The sequence below is a fragment of the Podarcis vaucheri genome (genome assembly GCF_965113315.1).
Source record: "Podarcis vaucheri genome assembly, chromosome: 17".
NCBI classification, from domain to species: Eukaryota; Metazoa; Chordata; class Lepidosauria; order Squamata; family Lacertidae; genus Podarcis; species Podarcis vaucheri.
This window is the reverse complement of record NC_138755.1, coordinates 33,860,792-33,873,642: the sequence shown is the minus strand read 5'-3', so window position 1 is coordinate 33,873,642 and position 12,851 is coordinate 33,860,792. Positions and strand designations below refer to the sequence as shown.

The 12,851-nt window shown below is 45.9% G+C and overlaps 1 protein-coding gene across 3 annotated transcripts in view; it reads left to right on the top strand.

The window, feature by feature from the left end:
- LOC309521782 (ephrin type-B receptor 5) overlaps positions 1 to 12,851 on the top strand; it is a 159,732-nt gene that overhangs the window by 18,364 nt on the left and 128,517 nt on the right. The window contains exon 1 of one of the 3 annotated variants that reach the window (XM_082204660.1): positions 2,458 to 2,839. The exons of 1 other annotated variant lie outside the window; for it this stretch is intronic. The gene's annotated coding sequence lies outside the window, so the exon portion shown is untranslated. Of the gene's footprint in view, positions 1 to 2,457; positions 2,840 to 3,873; positions 4,022 to 12,851 lie in introns of those variants that run through there. One more of the 3 variants, XM_082204661.1, reaches the window with a different exon arrangement.

Sequence of the window (12,851 nt, the reverse complement as noted above, 5' to 3'; positions counted from 1 at the left end):
TGTATGGAGGTCCTGGGCTGCTCAGACGACAAGACCTCCCTCTTGGCCTTGCTGACATGGTACAAAGGAAAGCCGAAAAACAGATTTGGCAGCAGCTGGGCTGCAGGAGTGCCGGAAGGAGGCGTACAAAGCACCATCCAACCATCTTAGGTCCAATCTGGATTTGTATAGGATTTACTCCTTGGCCGTTCCTTCTCCCGAAGAAATCCCACAAGGCAGCAGCAGAAGTTTAGGACCAGAGTTTTCCTTCTCCTAGATGGGCTGCCTTCCCAGGTTGTCAAGCCCCTCTCCATCTGCCTCTTTTCTCACTATGTGTACACCTTGCTGCAGTAGAACCAATTGGTAGCTAATCCTGGAGCAGATGCTCTGCATGGACTCAAAACACATATAACAAAACCCATATGGCTGCTTTTGTTAGACTTGAGGACAAACCTCTTGGCTGGTAGGGATGGTGGTAATTTGGAGCAGAGCTGCCCTAGGGTGAATGTGTGTATTTAAATCTTTCTCCATGTTTCTTCCTCTGCAACTCTTCTGCCGGCTGCTTTCTTCCTTTGCACATTTCCTTATGTATGTTTGTCTTTTGTGCACTGGCAAGCAGAATGTCATTTCTCCCTTCCCATTTTTGGTTTTTCCAAACAGGATCTAGCAATTATAGCACATGAGACTCTTCAGTTGACATATTCTGAGCAAAGTTTAACGATCTGTGTTTGATACACTGGGCAACGTGCTGATTTGTGGATTGGAAATGAAAAAAAGCATCTGGTTTCTAAGTTGCATGGAAAAGTACCGTTTTAATGAAGTTGCAGTTTTGATTTTCTTGTGTGAGGAGTATCAGTAGGGTTGCCAGGTGCAAAAGACGACAAGGCTCCTTCACCGCTGTTAGCAGTGTAGAAGATATAATTTCAGCAAGTACACCTTGTCATCATGCAAATGCTGGAATTGCCACTTCTACACATATATTTAATGGTTCAGGAGCCTGGTCTGTTTTTACTTGCCTTTTAGGCAAAACCTCTGCAGTGGTGCATAAAGGTATGCTTGAGGTGTCTGATCACGGCTCAGAAAAGGAAAAACACACACAATCCCTTCTCCCTAACACAAGGTTTAATCCATAGATCAACCCACTGACGCTTTAGCTATGCAAATTGAATTAGTTGCAAATTCATATTTTCAGGCGATTTTGCTTCTGGTGTATTTCAGCATTATGGAATAAACGGCAAAATATTAATGGCTGCTTTTCTTCCAGAGAGAAATGGCAGCTTCATGGGCGTAGCCAGGATTTATGTTGTTGTGGGGGGAGAGGCAGGTAGTCAGGATTTATGGGGGGGATCATCATCCTCTGTCTGGTTCAGTCTAGCAGATTCCGAACGAAATGTCTCAACAACAGTTGTATTAAATTACTTTCTTTTGATCCCAAGTGCTCAGAAAATCTGTCAAAATCTTTTCACAATTTCTACTTTTAGTTAAGTATTTTTATTGATTGATTTGGGGAGGGGAAATTGCCCCCCACCGCTTTGCCCCATGGCAGCTTTTAAATTAAATTGCAATGCTATCTTCCTCTTCCTCTGGTATTTCAAATCTGGAAACTTTACTAAGGTTGTGGTAATATGTCAACATTCAATATACGACACAGCTAACTTGGGTTAAAGGCACGTGAGGAATCCCCTAACAGTTTTTTACAAAATGTCTGAAAGCTGAAACTAAAGAGATTGTCTCTGGGCATGGGCAGAAGGTGTTTTGCTTCCCCTCCCCACCGAACTATTAATAACAACCAGTGTACAGATGTTCAAAGCTTTTTCTATCTGCAGAGCCTCTGTAAGGCAGACCATGACTACACTGCAAGACTAGGAATGTATTGTGGCTGAGAGAGAGAGAGAAAAAAAGGTTTCGATGCCGGGCTAAAGTGCAGCATGTTCTGATGGGTGGCGTGTCCTTTTCTCACGGGCAGGTTTAAGCCCCAGCTCCTCTCTCTTTCGCACTGGCGAGCTTCGGCGCAAGGAGCGTTTTTCTCCAGCTGGAGGGCTGGGCTGGATGATCTCTGGAGTCCCCCTAAGCCCACTGCTGGCGGGGAGCGGGGGAAGGCAGGGCCTCGGCGTGCAGCTCCGCCTCCCGTACGCGCGGCTGCTCTGCTTGGGGCCGCCGGAGCCGGTGCAAAGCGAGGGGGGAAATACAGCAGCTGCCCTCGCCGGTGTCTGCTTGGAGTGGGGCGCTGGGGAGGGGGAGGGAGGAGGCGGCGGCGATCAAGCACGGAGCCTGCAGCTCCCCCCACAAGACAGGCTGCGGAGGAGAAGCGAGCCCCCCTTTTCCCTTGCCTACCCGCCCCCCAACCCAGCTCCGATCTGCTGCGCGAGGGCCCCCCCTTTTTTTTTGCAAGGGGAGCGCGCGCGCGAGAAGTCCCAAGAAGAAGCGCGCAAGAGACCTGCTTTTGCAAAGAGGAGAGCTCTCAGTAAAAAAAAAAAAAAAAAGGCACGGCGCTTTTTTGAAAGAAAAAGGATCGTAGCTGCAAGATCCCGAGAAGGAGGCGGAAGGAGAAGAGAAGACCTTCCCGGGAAGAGAGGAAGGGGAGCTATGCAAACTCTCCCCGCGGTCTGCCTGCTTCTGGAGCGCAGACAACAGGCTGCCCGGGCTGGTATGCTTGCTGAAAGAGGAGCGTCCGTGCAAAGGCTGCGCTGAATGGACATGGAGCCCTTCCCGGGGATCCCGCGGGAAATAAGCAAATAACTACATCGGTCTTGGAACTGCAAAAAGAAAGAAAGAAGAGGAAAGCAACCGAAGGAGAGCCTTTCCCGGATCTTATCAGCATCACAACTCAATACATCCTCGTTGTGAGAGCGCCAGCCAGGTTGGTCCTTTCTTTTTCTTCCTGGGCAGAGGTGCATGGCAAACTGCTGGGTTTCCCTGTCTTAGAGAAACTGGAAGTGTGTCACTAGGGCTTGGGCCCACCGCTGGTGTCCTGCCCCCCTTCCCTTCCCTTCCTGCAGATCTCCCCCCTTTCTTGTGTCAGATGGATAAAGGAGGAGTGGAGGCATAATTGAAAAATCAGGTCATGATTTCAAACCGCCGCACAGCTGGCTAGTGGCTGCTTCACACACACAACACACAGGCAGCAACCCCTTTTTTGTGCTGGGTTTGCTTATTGTTGCCGGGTGCATTTCTGTAGCTAGAAAGCTTTATGAAGAGCATCTGTTGAGCCTTCCCTCCCTCAGCCCCCCAAACAGTAAATCTGTAAGTGGAGTGGAAATTGCACCCTCTTGGATAAATATTGAATAGTTTAAACATGCGTATTCCTTTGTTTGCAAGGCAGAAGATTTTGTTTCCCTTACAGAAGGGCCTTGGGAAGGAACTGGGAAAGCAGTGGAGGCTTAGAGGTACGGGTAAGGTCCGGCTCTTTGCAGACTGCCCTTTGTACATTAAGGGCTGCAGGAGAATTGGGAGGGTTTGTGACAAGTCTGCCACCTCGCCTTGGCTCTTCGTGGGAAATGTAAGGCTGCACACTTTAAAAAGAATGAATAAATTAGGATGCAATTGCCCTTAAACTCTTGGAGAGGAAGGACATTCGCACATGCACTGGGTTTTTGCTAGCTTGCATACAGGCTACCCACAAGTGCACCTGTATTGAGAAGAGGAGACTATTCTCTCTCCAGCCCCCCCCCCACGCCCCCCCCATCATTACTGCTTTTCCTTGCAGTTCCTCTTCTGCTGACACACACACACAGAAAGCAAATGGATATAGGAAACTGGGTTACTTGCAACTGCAGCTTGCTGGAATTCCCCCTTCCCTCTTTGCCTTGGCGGTTCTGCCCAGCCTGACAGAAAGAACAACCCCTCTAGAAACACGAGTCAAAACATGAAACTTGTCAAAAGCTCTCTTCAGTTTCAGCTAATGTGCTCCCCTTGGCTGGGCTGGTCCAGGACGTTTCTCTTAAGTATGTGGGGCTCTGGGCAAGGAATGGTTTAATTTTCCTTTCCCTACGGTTTTTCCAATTCAGTGGAATCCGCACAGATGTGGACTTGTTAGTCCAAGGTAAAGTTGGATTTCCTACTATGCTTTTTTTGGTCAGGACTTTTGGGGCTGTTGGAGTTGTTCTCTCACCACTCAGCTGGGAATTGGAAGAAATAAAGCCGTTACATCCTTTGTCTGGTCTCGGCACGCAGTTCTCAGTGTTGAGATTGCAGATTGCAAAATACAGTACTTATTCCAGAGCATTGTTGTTCTTCGTTGTGAGAGATTTGCTGTGCTCCAGCTTTGAACAGTTTTCCTTGTCTACTGCTGAAGCTTAGAGGGTCTGGACCTGTCAGTGGAAGACTCTCGGAACCATACGTCAGCTGCTTTGAGCTTTTTGCAGGAAGTGTCGGGTATAACACCAGGTAGACAAGATGTAATATTAATCTGGAGAGTAGAAGGTGGTTTGAAGAGAGATGATGGCTTGTGTTGCATACAGGCATATCCCACTTTCAGCAGCAGGAAACGGGTTTTAGTATTGTTTCAGAACCCTGCAAAGTCTGTTTGAGCCAAAGGTAATGGGGGGACAAAATAAATTATATGTACAGCGTGGGAAGCGATGCCTCTTTCTCTCCCTCTCCCTCTCTCCCCCCCCCCATTTTCAACTCTTTGAATTTGCATAATTTATACAGTCTGGGAACCGCTTAACAACCTAATCTGTTTGTGTGAACTAGGCCTGTGTGCGCAAGATTGCAGCCTGAAATGCAGCAGTGCAGAACATACAATTACATGCCCTGCTCCATTCCTCATCTCTCCTCTGTGCAAGACAGCCAATTCGCGCTTGCCATTCAGAGGCTTAGCTGTACTGTTCCATATGCAAAATCCCCCTGTCTTTGGATCTTAGTGCATAGAATTGGGGAAATTACAAGAGTTGGAATGCATTGTTGAGATTAATCTAATTTGGCTGACTATTGACTTAAAACCGTCCCTTTAGGTAGATGTTCTTCGTGTCTCTTACGAAAATTCCTCCCATCAAACCGAGGCAGACACGACTGGGCAACTTTCTTCAGCAGCTTGTTCCATTACCCAGTTGTTAAAGGTACCAGTTTTTCTTCCTGTTGCCCAGCTTTAATCTGAGGGACTGCAACTTGGAACAAGTTACTTCTTGTCCTTCCATCAGTGGGCCTTGGAGGCAATTGTTCTCCTGGTTTTTTTGGCAGCTTTTTAGATGTTTGAAAATGGCTCGCATGTCCTCTCTTAATTTTCTTCCCTTCCAAAAAAAAAAAAAAAAAGATTTGGTTTTCATAATATCAGTTTTTACTTCTTGCTTTCCCTCTCTCCCTTGTCTGAATTAGCTCAATTTGTTTGTATTTTTTAAAAATATCTACTATTACACTATGGAACTCCCTCACTCAGGAGACAGTGATGGCTTTAAAAGATGGATGAGACAATTTTATGGAGGCAGTGTTAGAAACTCAGATATATAAGCTAGGCACCAAATGGCTCCTTAAACCAAGCTTCCAGTCGCCCAAACGGAATGTCTCGTTGCCATTTTGGGGCAAGAAGGCTCTAAAGTCTTATTTTTGAAATGATGGACTGACTGTGATTGATTCTCAGTTAAACATCTGGTTAGTTCAGATGACAAGCTTGAGCTAGGTTAAGAGCTTTGAGAACTTAAAGAACAGTCACCTTATCTAGGGACAGTCCACATATATATATTGGCCTATTCCAACCTCTTTTTCTTAATGGTGACTGCTCCTGCTCAGACCGCACAGAGAGAGCATTTTGGCTCCTGAAATTCATTCTGATGGTGCAGATGAAATATAACTGATAGAATTCTACAGGTTGGGGTGTTAGTGTGTGAAAACAGTCCAGATCCAGTGATCTGCAGGCATTCATCTCCATCCTGGTGCCCAGACATCTTTACTTGGTCAAAAGTGGTCAATAGCCAAAATGCACCTGGCGCCACGCTAATTTCAAACACTGCTGATGGAGGAGAGGGTTATCGATGGCTGTGTTCTGCCTCCACATAGCCATGATGGCTAATCTTCTGCCTCCAATGCTTCTGAATACCAGTTGCTGGAAACCACAAGAGGGAAGAGTGCTCTTGTACTTGAATGCTATTTGTGGGTTTCCCACAGCCGTCTGGTTGGCCGCTGGATGCTAGACTTAGATAGGCTATTGGTCTAATCGAGCAGGCTGTTCTTATGTTTGTATGAGGATCCAAGCACCAGCAAGTGACAGCACAGTATTTTTTGGTACCTGAGCTGGAAGAACCAAGTGAGCCTGGGGAGCGCAACTCACCTGGACGTTTTCTTGTGCAAGCTTCCTTTTAACGGAACAGAACGTGTCTCCCAATAATGAACAGGGATGCAGTCCACTGGGTAAGGGGAATAAGACTTGTGCAAGAAACAGTGAACAGGAGTTGGGCAAGAGCATTCCTGTGTGCTTGCGTACCTCCCGTCTCATTCCAGTGGGGCTTGTGCAAGAGAACTTCCTTGTAGGGATTGTGCCATATGGATTAGATCTTTCTCTTGAACCGAGTTGTATTTAACAGTGCTCCTTAAATCACGGGCTTCTGCCAGACATAGTACTCCAGCTGAGCTCAGTCTTGCTGCCAAGTTGGAGCGATGTTGTCACTCCCTGCGTCTTTCATTCAGGGCTTCTGCTATCGTGTGTGGCAGGAGGATGAACTGCTTCTTTGCAATGGAACCATACTTCAGTCTCCTGCATGCAAACCAATGTAACCCTTTCCTTGTTACTAGTGCCTAGCTAGATATCTCACTAATGCTGGCCACATGACCCGGAAGCTGTCTGTGGACAAACGCCAGCTCCCTCGGCCAATAAAGCGAGTTGAGCGCCATGACCCCAGAGTCGGTCACGACTGGACCTAGTGGTCCTTTACCTTTACCTTTAGCATCCTATTTCTCACAGCGCCTCTATCCCCAGATTCTTCTGGTATGTCCCCCTCAAGCTTGTGTACAGTTGGGGAGGAGAAACTGTCTTTTCTGTACACCAGGGTTAGCCATCCTGGTCCCTTCCAGAAGTTTGGGACTCCAGCTCCCATCAGCCCCAGGGATGATAGAAGTTATAAACCAACAACATCTTCAGGGCACAATGTAGACATGTGAGCCAGAAGCCAGAAGTAAATTCTGTTGCTATGTACTGACTCCTTTCATGTGTGATCTGAGTAGTTTTTGGCTGGGGTGCTGCACTGATGAAATCTCTCTCTTGCATGCAACTATGGAGACATTTTTCTTTCTTTTTTGTGAATGAAAGTGGGTGCAATTTAACTCACATCATGATAAAATATTTGAATGGGTCACCAGGTGCCTGGTGTAATTGCCTTGCCTTGACTCACTGGTTACCTGTCAGCCATTCAGATTTATTGTTCAGTCCAGTGCACCAATTTCTTAAGCTCAGTTGCAATTTAACTGCACTTACGGGAGGTTTATAGAATCAGAGCATACTTGCTGTTCAAAACTGAACCAGGCATGAATCCAGGACAGATTTCTGTGAAAGTTCTAGAATCGCTTCCATGTGTCATTGGCTCTGTGTGATGGCCTTGATGTTTGGGAGCCCCTTCCAGTGTGTGGATCACTTTGCCAAGCTCCATACCCCCGTCTGCCACTTTCAGCACTGCCGTGCAAGCTTTCCAAGTGATGGGTGACCCTCATGGTGGGTGAGTCTTGCATGTAACGGACAGGATTATCTGTGCTTTAAAAGTAATGAAATTCTGCACCCAGACAATGGGAATTCTTTGCCAAAGGGTGAGGGAGACTGAATTCTGTGACCTTATTAAATTAATGCAAAGTCACATAGCTTCTCCTCACTGAGTAATTCATTTGCAATTTTTACTATTTGAACTGTGTTTATGTTTGCTTCTGCTAACCATAGGGCAAGGTGCACATACTGAAGCCCTCTCCTCTGGTCTTAGCCCAGTCACTATCAAGCGTATCTTTTAATAGGGGTTAGATGCTTGCTCCATCCAGGAAACAGAACCACGTGCACCAAATTCAAAATTTGAATTTCTGCAGATATACCACCCTGATGATGATCTCCCCATGGAGCTGAGGTCGTGCAGCAATGTTTCCATCCATTGCCACGTGGAGGGTGTAATGTGAGAACTGGACCAGAGATGCATTATCTACTAATCTCTTTAATTACTGGGGTTGGTTATTTACTAAGCTTTGGGTGTTACTTTGCAACCATCAAAAGGGGGTATTTGGGTGGCTTTGGCATAATTTGTTCCTCATAAAAACCTATGTTGACTCCTAGTAATTATCCTGTATCATTCATATATATATATATATATATATATATATAGTTGTTTTACCGCTTATTATTATAACCTCAGAGATAAAAATTAAGCCACCAAGCCTATAATTTCCCATCTCACGCGCTGGATCATCACCTTGTCGTGGTGAGTGGGCTTGCATGTTCCTATGAGCCCTCTGAGCGAAGTCGTCAAGAGCCTCATATTCCCAGCAGGGTCACCCAAGGCGGTAAGGTCAAAGGGGAGGAGCTAGACAAAGAATGGTCCAAGAAGTCCTCAATGGCAGAACAGGTGGAAGATAACAAGCAGTATGTTACAATGGAAGGCAGATGAAGGCTGCAGCTAAGAATCTACCGGTCATCGTGATACTCATGCCATCAGAATAAAGCCTTACTGCAAAAAATGTGTGCTGGTCAGCGTGCACTGATCTACACACATAAAATAAATTCATGCACAGGCGTCTTCCAAAAACCCATCTGAAACCCAAACCCCAAAAGTCCCATGGTGATCGGCAAATGGTAACGGGGGCAGGACCATGAAATCTGGAAGCCCCTAGTCATTAACTGACGCATGGGCAGTGGATACAGATTCAGTTGATCTGACTCAAGGAATGAGGCAGTTGAGTAGCTTGGCAGCTGTACCCATGACCCAGCAGTCCTATTTAGGACCCACTCTGCTCACCCCGAAAAGGGGGAGGGGCTAGAAATGGTTCCCTAAACATAAACTGCCTCTGTTTTCCCCTGACTGGATTACTGTGCCCAGTGGGGCCACCACCCAGCAGTCGTAAAATACAATTGAACTTTGGAACATGGATTATATGGAACATTGGATAAGACAGATAATGAGCATCCCAAACACAGGACTGCCATCATTGCAAGAAACTTGCGATGTTTTAACATCAATATTGCAGTGCTTCAAGAAACTCGGAAGAGCAGGCCTGCGAGTGCTCCGATTGGAGAACAGCCGTTACCAAAGGGTCATGGACTTTGAAGATGCTCGAGCTCAGGACGAAAGGGAGAAATGTGCCAAAAGGAAGGCACGTTTGGCAAACCCTCACTGTGATCATCCCCGGAAACCTATGTCCCTACTGTGGAAGGATGTGTGGATCCAGAATTGGCCTCCACAGTCACTTACAGACACACTGTTAAGACCATGTTCATGGAGGACAATCTTACTTGGCCAGAAGTGATTGCCACAGAAGAAAGAAGAGAATTTCCCATTATTATTTTTTAACTGGCTTTCAGTATATTTCCAGGCTTAATTCAGAGTACTGTTTTTGGCCTTTCAGCCTTCATGACTTGGGATCGTGGAGGACTGACACTTGCTGCTTGTACCTACCTGGTCCTTGAGATCTTCACCAGAGACCCTTCTCTGGGTGCCTCCCTCAGGCGGGGTTCAGTGGCACCTACAGTAGTTCTGGAATGCCTTCCTAAACAGTTTATCAGTTTATAGCCACTGCACAAACCTAGGGAGACCAGAGACTAGATGGGTGTTGGTAATGTCTTTTTATTCCTCAAGAAACCACCTTATCTGTCACATACCCAGTAGATTACTATGGCCTGTGGGAGAGTTTCTTCTGCAAGTTCCGCAGATCTGTTTGACAAGATCTGTTGAACAATGGAACGGTCTCCCTCAGGAGTTGGTGGACTCTCCTTCCTTGGAGGTTTTTAAGCAAAGGTTAGATGGCCATCTGTCATGGGTGCCTCAGCCGAGATTCCTGCGTTGTTGGGGGTTAGACTAGATGACCTTGGGGGATCCCTTCCAACTTTACAGTTCTATGATTCTATGACTACTTTGATCTCAGAAGCCTGCTCTGTAGTAATGTGGAGTAGGACTTTTAGTGTGACTGCCCCTGTTCTGTGGAATCGCATTCCTTTTGAGATATGACAGGTGTGGTCCACTTTCCAGAAATAACTGAAGATATTTTTGTTCCGACAGGCTTTCTCAGCTGGATAAATGTGGTTTTAATTCTTTTTGCCATGAGCATCTACTTACTTGTGTTCGTGTTTTTAACCTTTTTTAATTACTCTATGTGTAACTCATACTCTCCAACATTTCAGCAATGAAAATAACAACAACAACAATAGTAATACTATTTATACGCTTCCCTTCTCACTGGGTTGCCCCAGCCACTCTAGGTGGCTTCCAACATATATAAAAACATAATTAAACATGAAAGCACTTCAGATGGCTCAGGGGTCGGATAACTCCATACCCTCCAACCATTTCTTCAATGAAAATAGGGACGTCCTAAGGAAAAGCGGGACATTCTGGGATCAAATCAGAAACCGGGATGTCTGCTGTAAATCTAGGACTGTCCCTGGAAAATAGGGACACTTGGAGGGTCTGGTAACTTGCCTTGCGACAGTGGTTTAGAAAGCAATTAATAAGTCAATAGCAAAAGTATCAGTGGCATTTTTTAAAAAAGCCTATTTAATTTTCAGCAGTGTGAAATAGGCTTGTGGTTTGAAACATTCGCTTATTAAAAGACGAGTCCCCAGATTAAACGACAAGTTTCATTTTCGTATCGTGCTGCCTCCCAGAAGCTCCTGTGTCTCGAATATCGAGAGAGGGGCGGAATTCTATGCACATAAAGAGTAGCTTGTTGGTGGGGAAGCACCTTCCCATCCTGCAAAGTCCTAAAAAAAGGGACTTTGCCACTTGATTCTGCCGGTTGTGTGAGCTGCTTCTTGGACAACTGGGCGCCTCTCTTGCATTGAGCTGTGAATGAAGCCTTGCTAATTAGCAAGGTGTAAATGGTTTTGTCTGAGGGCTGCTTGCTATTCCAAAAGGGACACCTGCTTACCCCTTTACACACTCTAGTGCAGAGGTTGGTTCCCTTTAGTGTGCACCGGCCGCTGCAATAAACTGGCCCCCTCTCTAACAAGACATGTGCCTCTTTGTCTGGGGAACTTGCTTGCCTGTAGCTTGTTAACCTCCTATGGCTTTTCACATCCTCTCCTGCCCCCCCCCCCTTCTCCGTGTGCTCCCCATCTGGGAAGGTCACACAGCGTTGATTCAGGGCAAGATTGCTCTGACACGTCCTTTATTCCGCACCTGCTCATTACACCTTCCCCACTGCCCTCCTTGCCTGCTCTTGTCCCCCCTAAGTGACAGTCGCTTCTGAACATGCGCTGCCCTTGATACAATACCTTTGTCATCTCTTCCCCACCTCTCTGAGCAGAAATCCCATCCTGTGGCAATTATTAATGCACTGCTAAGGCTGTCTGGTTCACTCCCGTTCCTCAAGGCTGTTACTTTCAAGCGCCACTTAAAGAAGTGGGGTGGTTGTACACATATTCATGTTAGGGCTGCATGATTTTGTGGGCGACTTAATCAACTATCGTTTGGGTTGATTAATTGGTGGTTGGGGGGGATTTTAATCAACAGAATTGCTTTGGGTCTGGTTGGCGATGGAAGGTTGGGATGCAGATCAAGGGGATGTTTCATAGCGTGAAGCGGTTTTGGTTCTGATGTGTTATGCAGGAAAAGAAAGGTGTTGGAGTGGTAGCTGTTAAATTAACTCACACCAGGTTTTATTGCCTCTCTCTCCTTTTAGATAGCTAATAGCAGCTTTCAATGAGCTCCAGCTGGCCTTTGAATCAGGCACATTGTAGATCCCTACCTGTTTTGCCTTAGCACTCTTACAGAGTTGGGTGTTCCCAGGCCACTCCCAGAAAGGCCGTTCAGATGTATTTAAATTTGATCAGTGAACTTATAAATGGTTAAAGGGAAGGTGGGTGAAGAACAGAAACATTTTGTCAAGAGCCCCAAATTTCTCAGGTGGTGAAAATTCCAGGTATACAGTATGACAGGGTTTGGTTTCCATTACAGTAACTGTGAGAGAAGAATTGTGATTTGGGTTGGGTTGGTCAAAATTGTTTTTCTTAACAAACACAGGAGCAGAGCCTATTTGGAGGCAAATGAGCTCGCCTAGAGCAAGCAGTAAAAACCATTGCCCCTTCATTAGATTTCCCACAGTGATATTGCGGACCTTGCTTCTCTAGATGCTTCTAGTCATGCAGAACTCCCATCACTAAACCCCCTCACTTCTGCGTGAATCAAAACTTTAAAAACTTCTACTTAGTATTTATTCGAGAGTCACTTTCCAAGGGCTGCAGAGAGACTTCAGAACATCATGGAAAACCTCTGAGGACATGCCAGCGGATAATCTCCGATTTATCAGCAAGCAGTTGGCTTGGCTTACAGCCTGGTCAGTTTACCAGGTGAGATGCTACAGTCACAGTCTGAATACCAGAAGCTTTTGGGCAGGGCAGGTTGACTTAAAATCAAGACTGTTCTAAAGCCATTGCTTTAAACTGCATGCACACGAAAAGGAAAAATTTAAACCGTAGTTTTAAACTGTACCATTTTGAAATCCATACATTTCCTGGGCAAGTATGTGTGCTAACTGATTGTTTTAACACATTTAACTACACAAAAACTTTGTACATCTGAGGAGCATAATCCAGAACCTTTGACAATGTAGCTGTTGTGGTTTTTGGACTCCAGATTTAGATCTGTGTAGCGGCAAGAGATTGCTTCTTTTTGGCTCTCTTTGTATACATGCAACTTGTTTGACAAGTAAGGCATAAATTTATGCACGAGTTCTGTGCGTAAATTTGGACAGGTCCC